Source organism: Hirundo rustica, chromosome 2 (genome assembly GCF_015227805.2).
Source record: "Hirundo rustica isolate bHirRus1 chromosome 2, bHirRus1.pri.v3, whole genome shotgun sequence".
Lineage (NCBI taxonomy): Eukaryota > Metazoa > Chordata > Aves > Passeriformes > Hirundinidae > Hirundo > Hirundo rustica.
The window spans coordinates 77,607,128-77,616,298 of NC_053451.1; the positions used below are offsets into that span (position 1 = coordinate 77,607,128).

At 41.9% G+C, this 9,171-nt stretch overlaps 1 protein-coding gene across 1 annotated transcript in view; it reads right to left on the bottom strand.

Moving 5' to 3' along the window:
- The window catches only part of UGGT2 (UDP-glucose glycoprotein glucosyltransferase 2), an 80,307-nt gene extending 71,784 nt beyond the window's left edge, over nt 1-8,523 (bottom strand). The window contains exons 1-2 of the mRNA XM_040056376.1: nt 8,384-8,523; nt 6,360-6,442 (exon numbers count right to left, since the gene is read on the bottom strand). The gene's annotated coding sequence lies outside the window, so the exon portion shown is untranslated. The remainder of the gene's footprint in view (nt 1-6,359; nt 6,443-8,383) is intronic.
- Nucleotides 8,524-9,171: the final 648 nt, after the last annotated feature.

Below are 9,171 nucleotides of genomic sequence, written 5' to 3' on the forward strand. Positions count from 1 at the left end.
TTTTTTTTTTTTTTTTTCCTGGAAGATGATTATAACGATGATTTTAATAAGTTTAAAAAAAAAAGAGATAATTTTTATCTACCTACAAAACCGACTGTACAACATTGGCAAGGATATATTTATCAAATCATGTATTCAATTCTACTGCTTCAACATCTATTAACCCTGTTGCTTTCACTTAGAATGCAACAGTACTTTAAACTTCACCGTGATACATTAATTCATATCAAATGCTATATGAGCCACCTAACACAAACCCAAATTTTTGAGTCTCTTACATACACAGAAACACACAGAATATTCTGACACGGACGGAATACTCAAGGACTGTCTTGGGTTATGTAACCAAAAAAAAGTGTATTCTATTTCATCTGTTGAAAGGTGTTTTCTGGGAGATGTTTTGTCCTTATCTCTTCTAATTCGGGGGGAGGTGGGGGGGCAGCGGATGCCTTCTGATAATGGCCCAGCCATTAAAACCAGGTGGGGCAGTGTTTCTTACCTCTTTTACCAGCCCTCCCTCCTCCAGGGGGACATGTTCTGATAATCGGTCATTAGGGCCCACCAATGACGACACATTCCATCATCCCATTGTGAGATGCTCCACCCAGTGGGGGAGGAGCCAGCTGTTACTAACTAGATAAAAACTGGGACTGAAGCACACAAGGGATCTGGTTTTTCCACTGGATTCCTGGAGGAAGAGTGGACCCATCTCATTGCCACTGGACTTTCTACAGGACCATCTCTACTCCACAGAACCACACCTGTTACGCCAGGAGGACTTATTTGGACTACTTCCAACACCCTGACCACCAGGGTGCCAGGTCGTATCCCTGACTCTGTCAGGGTTTTCCCAGGATTTTTGTTTGTTTCCTTGCCTTTCCCCCCCCCCCCCGGTATTCCTAGTAAAGTAAATACCTGTTACTCCTATTGCCATATCTTTGCCTGAAAGCTCCTAATTACAAAATTATAATAATTTGGAGAGAAGGGGGTTTAGATTCTCTGTTCCAAGGGAAGTTCTAGCTTTCCTTGGCAGACAACTGTCTTTCAAAACCGAGACAAGGACCCTCAAGTTCAACACTACAGTGAACTTAAGTGGACTCTTGGAGCCTGTACATGGATTGAACCTGTGACCTTGGTGTTATTGGCACTGTGCTCTAACCAACTGAGCTAATTTCAGTTAAACAGAACTATGGTTTGAGCTCTGTAAATTATTTGGAAATGGAGTACTACTTGCCCTCCAAGCTTATTTTAACATTGCCAAAAGAGTAGAAGTCATTGTAAGTTTCTTAGGATGTTACAGGGAATCAGGAAGAACCAGATTTTTCTGGGTATAAAATCTTCCATGACAGCATATTACCACTAAATCATTAACAAAGTCAATTTAAAAGTAAGTAAGAGACCACATTAACAGGATACAACTTCAGTCTGCAGGCATCTGAATCCGCAAGCTTCACATCTGTGAACTTTCATCCTAGCCATGAGAAATATAGCCTAGCAGCCAACAAAACCTGAAAAGCTCACCCTGAAGATGACTTAATTTGCCTGCTGAAACACTCTCTCAACTCCTGTAGCCAAATTGATTAGATAGACTCCAACAAGAACTGAACAGCCAGCTAAGCAGACTCACATTTAAATGTTGACATTTACTGTCCACAGTTTACAGCAGTTATCTTTCATCACAGGTAAGTTAAAAATAATTAAAAGAGACAACCAGGGCAGTCACAAAAGATAAGAAAGTATTACAGCACAGCTCCTCAGACCTCATGTACATAAAGCACAAAATTAATCTGAATATATTCCAGTAACCCACAAGAGAATTCAAAGTACTGAGGCACAGGAGGTAGGGAGAGTAAACATAAGGGACATAATCAGAACAGAGTGTGCTGGAATAATTACTTGGTGGGATGGATGTATGAGGATTGTTCCAACTGCATAGATATGAATGTCTGGATCCACAGATGAGCTAGCGAATTAGAGATCCCAGGTAACAGCAATTCAGGCAATCACTGGCCAGATAAACCTGTGCCATTCAAGCAGTATGCCAGTAAAGAGGGAATACATTATTTTATTGCATTACTAGTATAGAAACACCATGTTTGTGAAACTGATTCCTCTGGAATCTTTAAGGTTTATATACACATAAAAAGCCACTTGTCTAATTTAGCTGTGAATAATGTGTAGACTTCTAGATTGCAAAAAATAATTTGCATGATTGTTGTTTATATGAAATATACTGTTACATTTTTTCAGGGAAAATTGCTTCCATAGAGAAAATATGTTTGCATGTTGGTTTTGTTTTGGGGTTTTAATATATATTTATGAGGCTGCTGAAAATTCAATATATAAACTGAAGCACTTAGGAAGACAGTAAACACTCAAGTGATAATTAGTCGGCAGGGAACTGGCTACTTACTTTCCCTCCGTGATCATAAATTAACCTTTAGGGATATAGAAGCAGCAGCAAGTTAAAAATCCCATTTTCAGTGTTTTGTAAGTGCTGGTTTTAGTATAAATTTTTTGCAGCTTTCACTTCTTTATTACATACCTGCAGCTCAGACAGCATCATCTGCCTTTCCAAGTATTTCACAAGCCCAGCAGAAAATATGTTGCACATTAAGTAGATATCAACAATGTTGCCCGTGTCACCTGATGACCTCACGTTTATTTGATACTGTGTATCCCATCACCAACCTTCTCCTTTTAGGATATGGTATACTCAAGATGCTGCTCAAGATGATTTGAGTTCATATTACGAAAGAAAAAAGTTAAAACCACCAAATACATCACCAGACTAAATGTTTCACCAAATTCCATGTACATAATTCCTACCAAATCCATTAAAATATCACCTGCTACAAATATCACAGCTAAACAGACCATTAATAAACCTAATTTGGTAATGCTAAATATTTTAAATGAGCAAATTAACAAGAGATGTTGATTATTCTAAATTTAAAACAACAAATCCCAAGAACTGATTAAAAAAAATCAAAAACAAAAAACAGATTGAAAACCAAGCAAGGGAGGATTTATAAAAAACAAGCAAGCTACCCTATTTGATTTTTTTAAGTTGCCTTTCAGCTTTAACACTTTACAACTCTTCTGAAACATTCAACAATACGTTGGGATATAAATCTATCATCCAATTCCTTTATAAATCCAGGTTTTCAGCTTCAAATCTAAGAACTCTTTACCTTTTATGAAAATATTTCTATTTAAACAAACAATGCTTTTATTTCCTGCTTATTCATCCAGTCTACTCTTGGCATCACTCGGAGAGTAACTGAAAAGTCAACTGCCCCAACCAATCCTTTTTCAGCCAGATCCTTTAACTTACTGAAGTAGCTGTTGCTACATCAGTTTTAACACATCATGAACATCCATCTACGTCAATGTGTCCTGACATGCAGCAACTAAGACAGAACTCATTCCACATCGTACAGAGAGCCAGCTTCTCCTCAGAGGTAAACGATTACACGCTTTCCAGTCAACTGTGCCACTGCAGTCTTGCAGCACCAGATTCTCCACTCGAACTGACCAGTTTATTGTAAACATCTAATGCAGACTTCCTGTTCATGAAGAGCATCCATTTCCTTAGATTAAGGCTACCCCAAATATGACTTCACTTTAAGGAAAGCCACTTGGTGCCAGAACTTCAAATTTCCCTGCATTACTGTCATAGTTGTGCGTTGGCCATAAAGATAAATATACACATCAACTTCTCAATGTGTTTAATTAAAGCAGTATTAGTACAGTCTCAAGGTTGCCAACTGCCAGCCTCTAACAGTTCATTGGCATGATAGGTCATGGAGATCATTCTACTGTAATTTATTTATTCTTAGTCACAAAATTTATTCTCAATCACAGAGTTTATCCAGGTGAAGTAGGTATTTAACTAACAGCTAATTTCAACAGACATCTGTGTCACTAATAATAAATGTCATTAAAGCTTCAAACTCCTTGGAAAGTATGTCCAAGCAAGCAAAAAAAGAGATGGCTGATTAAAAAAAAGCCCTGACACATCATCTGATACAGCAGTCTTATCTCAAGGCAATACCAACTGCATCTAAACCACTCATAGGAAAAAGAGAAAGTTAAAAGTGAGTTCTGGAGGTCATCTTATCCAAACTGTTACTTAGAGATATAATTGCAAGGCTTGACTAGGCTGCTCAAGGCCTCATGCAGTAGAATTATAGTATCTAATTCCAACTTCCATGTTTCAACTTCTGCCCCTTGCTTTTTTTTCATACTGCTGTGTAAACCTTCAAGAGGGGCCTGTTTCCACCTTTGCACATCTCTCTACTAGGAAGATGAAGATACAAAGTCTCTCCTTACCGCTTCCTTTCTCAGCTTCACTCACAGTTCTCTCAGCCTTTCCTCAGAAGTCTGCTCCACCTTCCCAACCATTGCAGAGATCCTCTCCTAGATTTGCTCCAATGATGGACTCTCGTCTTTCTTTTCACAGGGACTTAGTGCTCCAGATTCAGTCTTAAAAGTGCCTCACACAGTGGAATAAAAACTTTCTTTGACCTGTTAGCTACCCTCTTTGCTGCTGCAACATGGCATGTAGTTGGCCTTCTCACTGTTTGCAAGGATCCCCATTCTGCCTCTAAAAAACCACTTTCTAGTCAGTCAGCACCAAGATTATGCTGTTGCTGAGATTATTCCAGCCCACATGCAGGGAGTCTGTAAAGCGCCTTTGCTGAACTTCCCAATGTTTCTGTTGGCCTGTCTCTCCAGCCTGCCAAGGTCCCTCTAATTACAGTCCTGCCTTCCAGCTTTTTGTCCCAATTTTGCATCATTCCCAACCTTGTTGAGGGTGTAACACATGCCACTGCCCTGTGTGCTGACAAACACCTTAAACAACATTAGACAACAGCACCAGCCTCAACAAACACTACTAGCAGCTGACCACAGGTCAAATTCTGCACCTATCTCCATTTTCCATGTTCTCATGCTGCACACAGAATGGCTTTTAGCATCATTCACCACCTGGGCATTCTGTTCTCAGTGACTCCCTCTGGTTTTGTACATACTTTGGGCCTTGACATCACCACCTCACAGTAATTTGGGGTGTTTATTTATCATTTTCCCAGCTGATATTCGACAATTAAAATCACAGTTCTTTGTACATTTTTTGCTTGTACTTTTTCCATTCTAAAGAAATGATAAGGAAAACGCAGGGAGATAGTAAACTCAAAAATCACACTTTACTTGACATAAAGCACATAATGGAATCAAAAGCAGCAAAATTACGTTTACCATGTCTGACCCTGTTCCTTTCTTACTAATCTTTTAAGTCTACTGGCTGCTTGGGGCACTGCTGAGCATGCAAGTATCACATGCACACCTCAATCTTTTTTAAGGTATATTCAGTCGGTCACAATTGTTGAAATATGTTCTCAAGTTCTCTCTCCCATATACACCATTTTTCATGTACCTGCACTTCTCACTGCCCTTTTCTGCATGATCTTTCTACAATTTTTAATTTTTTGACTATTAATTTAACATTCAATTTCCCTGAAATCTCTTCCCATGGTAGTGTTAGGTGCTCACACTCATGCTTAAAGAGTTGTACTGTTCTGTAAGTAAAGCGCAAAATGAAGCAGTCTTACGTTGTTTTGAAGCCTTTTTCACCTTGTTCATCTGTTGACCTACCAAGCAGGTCTAATACTGCCCAACCCGGTGCAAAGCCCCACAGGTCCCCCAATTTTTCATTATCATGGACATTTCCAGTAAACTGCTCTGCAAGGTTTCTTCTGGGGTGGCTTTATATGTTTCTTTTGCTGGATTTTATGCTTTGGTCTTCTCTCCAAATTTCTAACTTAATATTCTTCTGTCTAATCATGCAAGACTTTCTTTGTCCTATTTTGTCAGTGATATTCAGTTTATTCTAAAACATCAGTATAGATGCTAGAAAACGACCTCCACGCCATGTAAACCTTTTAAACCTTTTCTGCTAATTATTTACATATTTCCTTTAGCATTTCCTAGCATTCTCATTTTAGTTATTTGTGTGATTTTATGCCCTGCAAGCATCTCTTACAGAAAACATGAAGTCTCAATATCCTATAAACTCCTGGCAAGTCATGTAAGCAAGAAGGTATCTAATCTTTATGCTGCTGTTCCACATTGTAAGAGCAGTTCAGTCCATCTCAACTTTTTTTTTTTTTTTTTAACTCCTCTGCAAGTATTGCTCTTAGGGGAAAATATGCTACAACATTCTGAAAGAAGCCAGTCCAGCAAGGAATAATGGAAGAGTCAGGCTTGACCTGCCTAGAACTAATTAATGTGTCACGTCTCTAAGTTAAATACAGAACAAGATAACATATTAAAAATCAGCACAATGTTTAACTTACCTCCTTTCTTATAAACTGTTAATTCCCGCACAGTTTCCAAGAACTGCCAAAACTTCTCATTACCATCTTCTGCAATAAATTCACTGTTTAAAAATAGAAATTAATTGTCCATAGGTTGGTTTTGTCCAAAGATGTACCACAGTAAAATCCTTCAGTTGTTTAAAATAATAAATACCCATCAGCAACCAAACGTTAGATATTCAATGATTGACAACTGTCTCCATAGTATAAACACTGAACTGAGCTGCATTTTGGTCAAAAGATATTTTGAACAAAGTACTATCATCCAAACTCAACAAGCAGAGCTCTAAAGCATGCAGACTGTTCTCTTGTTAGAGAAAACGCCCAAAACATTCACTTTATTTTTCCACACATATTCCAATATACACTTAAAAATGAAATCAATTCAGTATACAAATTTTATTTAATAGTAGCTAACTATACCAATAAGAACACACTCTCTGTCAGGTTATAGTTTTTCATTAATTACAGGCTTTCATCAATAACATCTACTTTGCTGTGCATGAAGGGAGAACATCAATCTTTGAAACACTTTCAAATGTTACACTTACACTTACAAAGCATAAAAGGTAAGGTTTACTTTACTTTATATCAAATACCACTCTTTTTTTTTTTTTTTTTTTTTTTCCCTTTCCTAACTGGAAGAGGCAAAATTTAGGTTAGATATACAGATGAAATTCTTTACTGTAAGGGTAGTGAGGTACTGGAGCATGTTTCCCAGAGAAAATGAGGATGCCCCATCCCTGGCAGTGCTCAAGGCCAGGCTGGATGGGGCTCTGAGCAACCTGGTCTAGTGGAAAATGCCGCTGTCCATAGCAGGGGCGTTGGAACTAGATGGTATTTCAGGTCCCTTCCAACCCAAACCATTCTGTGATTCTATGATTTACAGGTAACATTTCTAAGGTTTGTGGTTTTCCTTAAAGGAACATCAGTTGCTTTCGCTCCCCCTGCTTATGTCTACCAAGAAGTTCAATTTGCTAGCACGACTAGATTGTTTTCTAATCTTTACTTTGGAAGTTTGCCTCTCCTTTGATTACAGAAGCTTGCAGTTCTCCCTTTCATGGGTGTTCTCCAAACAGCAGCAAGCAAGTTTAAAAACAAAACAAATTTAAGCCAAATGGGCAGGAGAGCCACAAGCATTTAAAACTGGAGAATGTTTTCCCTTTCTATTGTGCATGACAGAGTGGTTTGGGTTGGAAAGGACCTTAAAGATCATCTGGTTCCAATCCCCTGCTATGGGCAAGGACACCTCCCACTAGGGCAGTTTGCTCTGAGCCCTATCCAGCCTGGCCTTGAACACTGCCAGGGATGGAGCATCCACAGCTTCTCTGGACAAACTGTTCCAGTGCCTCATCACCCTCACACTGAAGAATTCCTTCTGTACATCTAAGTCTAAACCTACTCTCAGTTTGAAGCCGTTCCTCCTTGTCTTCCCACTGCATGTCCTTGTAAGAAAGGTTCCCTCCCCATCTTTCTTGTAGGTTCCCTTCAGGAGATTGAAATTAGGTCATCCCAAAGCCTTCTCTTCTCCAGGCTGAAGTTATGATTACAAGTTAGCAATACCTTTTAAAATACCACCGTGTTTCACTCTTACAGGTTCACATCTACACTAGTACCTTCAGAATCACTTAATTAACGTGCAAACTACTTGGGGGCAGACGAAGATGCTACTCAGTGGAATTGGCCCATTACATCTCCTCAACCCAGAGACCTGCAAAACGCCTGAGCAGGTCAAATACGAAGTCGCTTGTACAGCTCCCTCAGAGCGTGGGAGAGCCTTGCCAGCACTGTCCACAACACTTTCCACGGGGAGAAAGCCGTACAGCCTCACAACCACAAAGTACTTTAACACACCCTCCGACAGAGAGAAACGCTGCCAGCCCTCCTTCCCGCTCAGCGGAGGGAAAAGGGGGTCCCTCCGCCCTCCTGCTCCCCAGGAGACAGCCGGGACAGGGCGGCCGCTAGCAGGAGAGGGGAAAAGAGGAGGAGGAGGCTGCACGCACCTCGCCTCCAGCAGCAGCGGCGTCGCCGGCCACTTCGCCGCCAGGCGGGCGGTCACGGGCTGCGAGGAAGAGGCCGGAGCCGTGCCGCAGGGGCACGGCCGGGCGCACAGCAGCCAGAGCAGCAGCGCCGGCGGCAGCAGCGTCACCCAGCCCGCCATGAGGAGCAGCGGTACTCGGGGACGCCCACCTCCGCACAGCCCCCGCAGCCCCGGCGCGCGCCCCGCCCACACGGCTCTGCTACTGGCTGCGCCGCGCCCCCGGCGTTGCGCTATTGGTCAGCCCACAGGCCAATCACCCGCTGACGGCACATAAATAGCGGGGCGGCTGGAGCCGTGACACGCGGCGCCGGGAGTGCGCAAGCGCAGAAGCTGCGGTTCTGGGTTCTGACCCCCTCCGCTCGGAGGCGCGCACGGCCCCGCCCCCCGCGGGCGTCGGGGCTGTCCCGTTATTATTAATTTTTTTTTATTTTATTTTATTTTATTTTTTTTTTCCCCCCAGATTTCGGGTTGTTTCCTGCAGGTGTGTGATTTACGTAGAGTGCCCTAGGCTTGGGTGGTGGTGGCTGCAGGAGGCTGAGGAGGGACGTAGCTGTGTCCAAGGACAGCAGCCGCCTGCCCTGGCGCTCTCCTGAGCTCCCGCTGGCCGTGTCCTAGCGGGCTGCTCCCCTCGGCCTTCAGCAGCCTGCAAACAGTAGTAAAAGGCTTACTCGGGGTCGCCAGCTTCAGACATAATACACGCACACAGTTATTCCTCTAAGAGGGAGGTATTTCATTTCCCCTTCCTCCAAG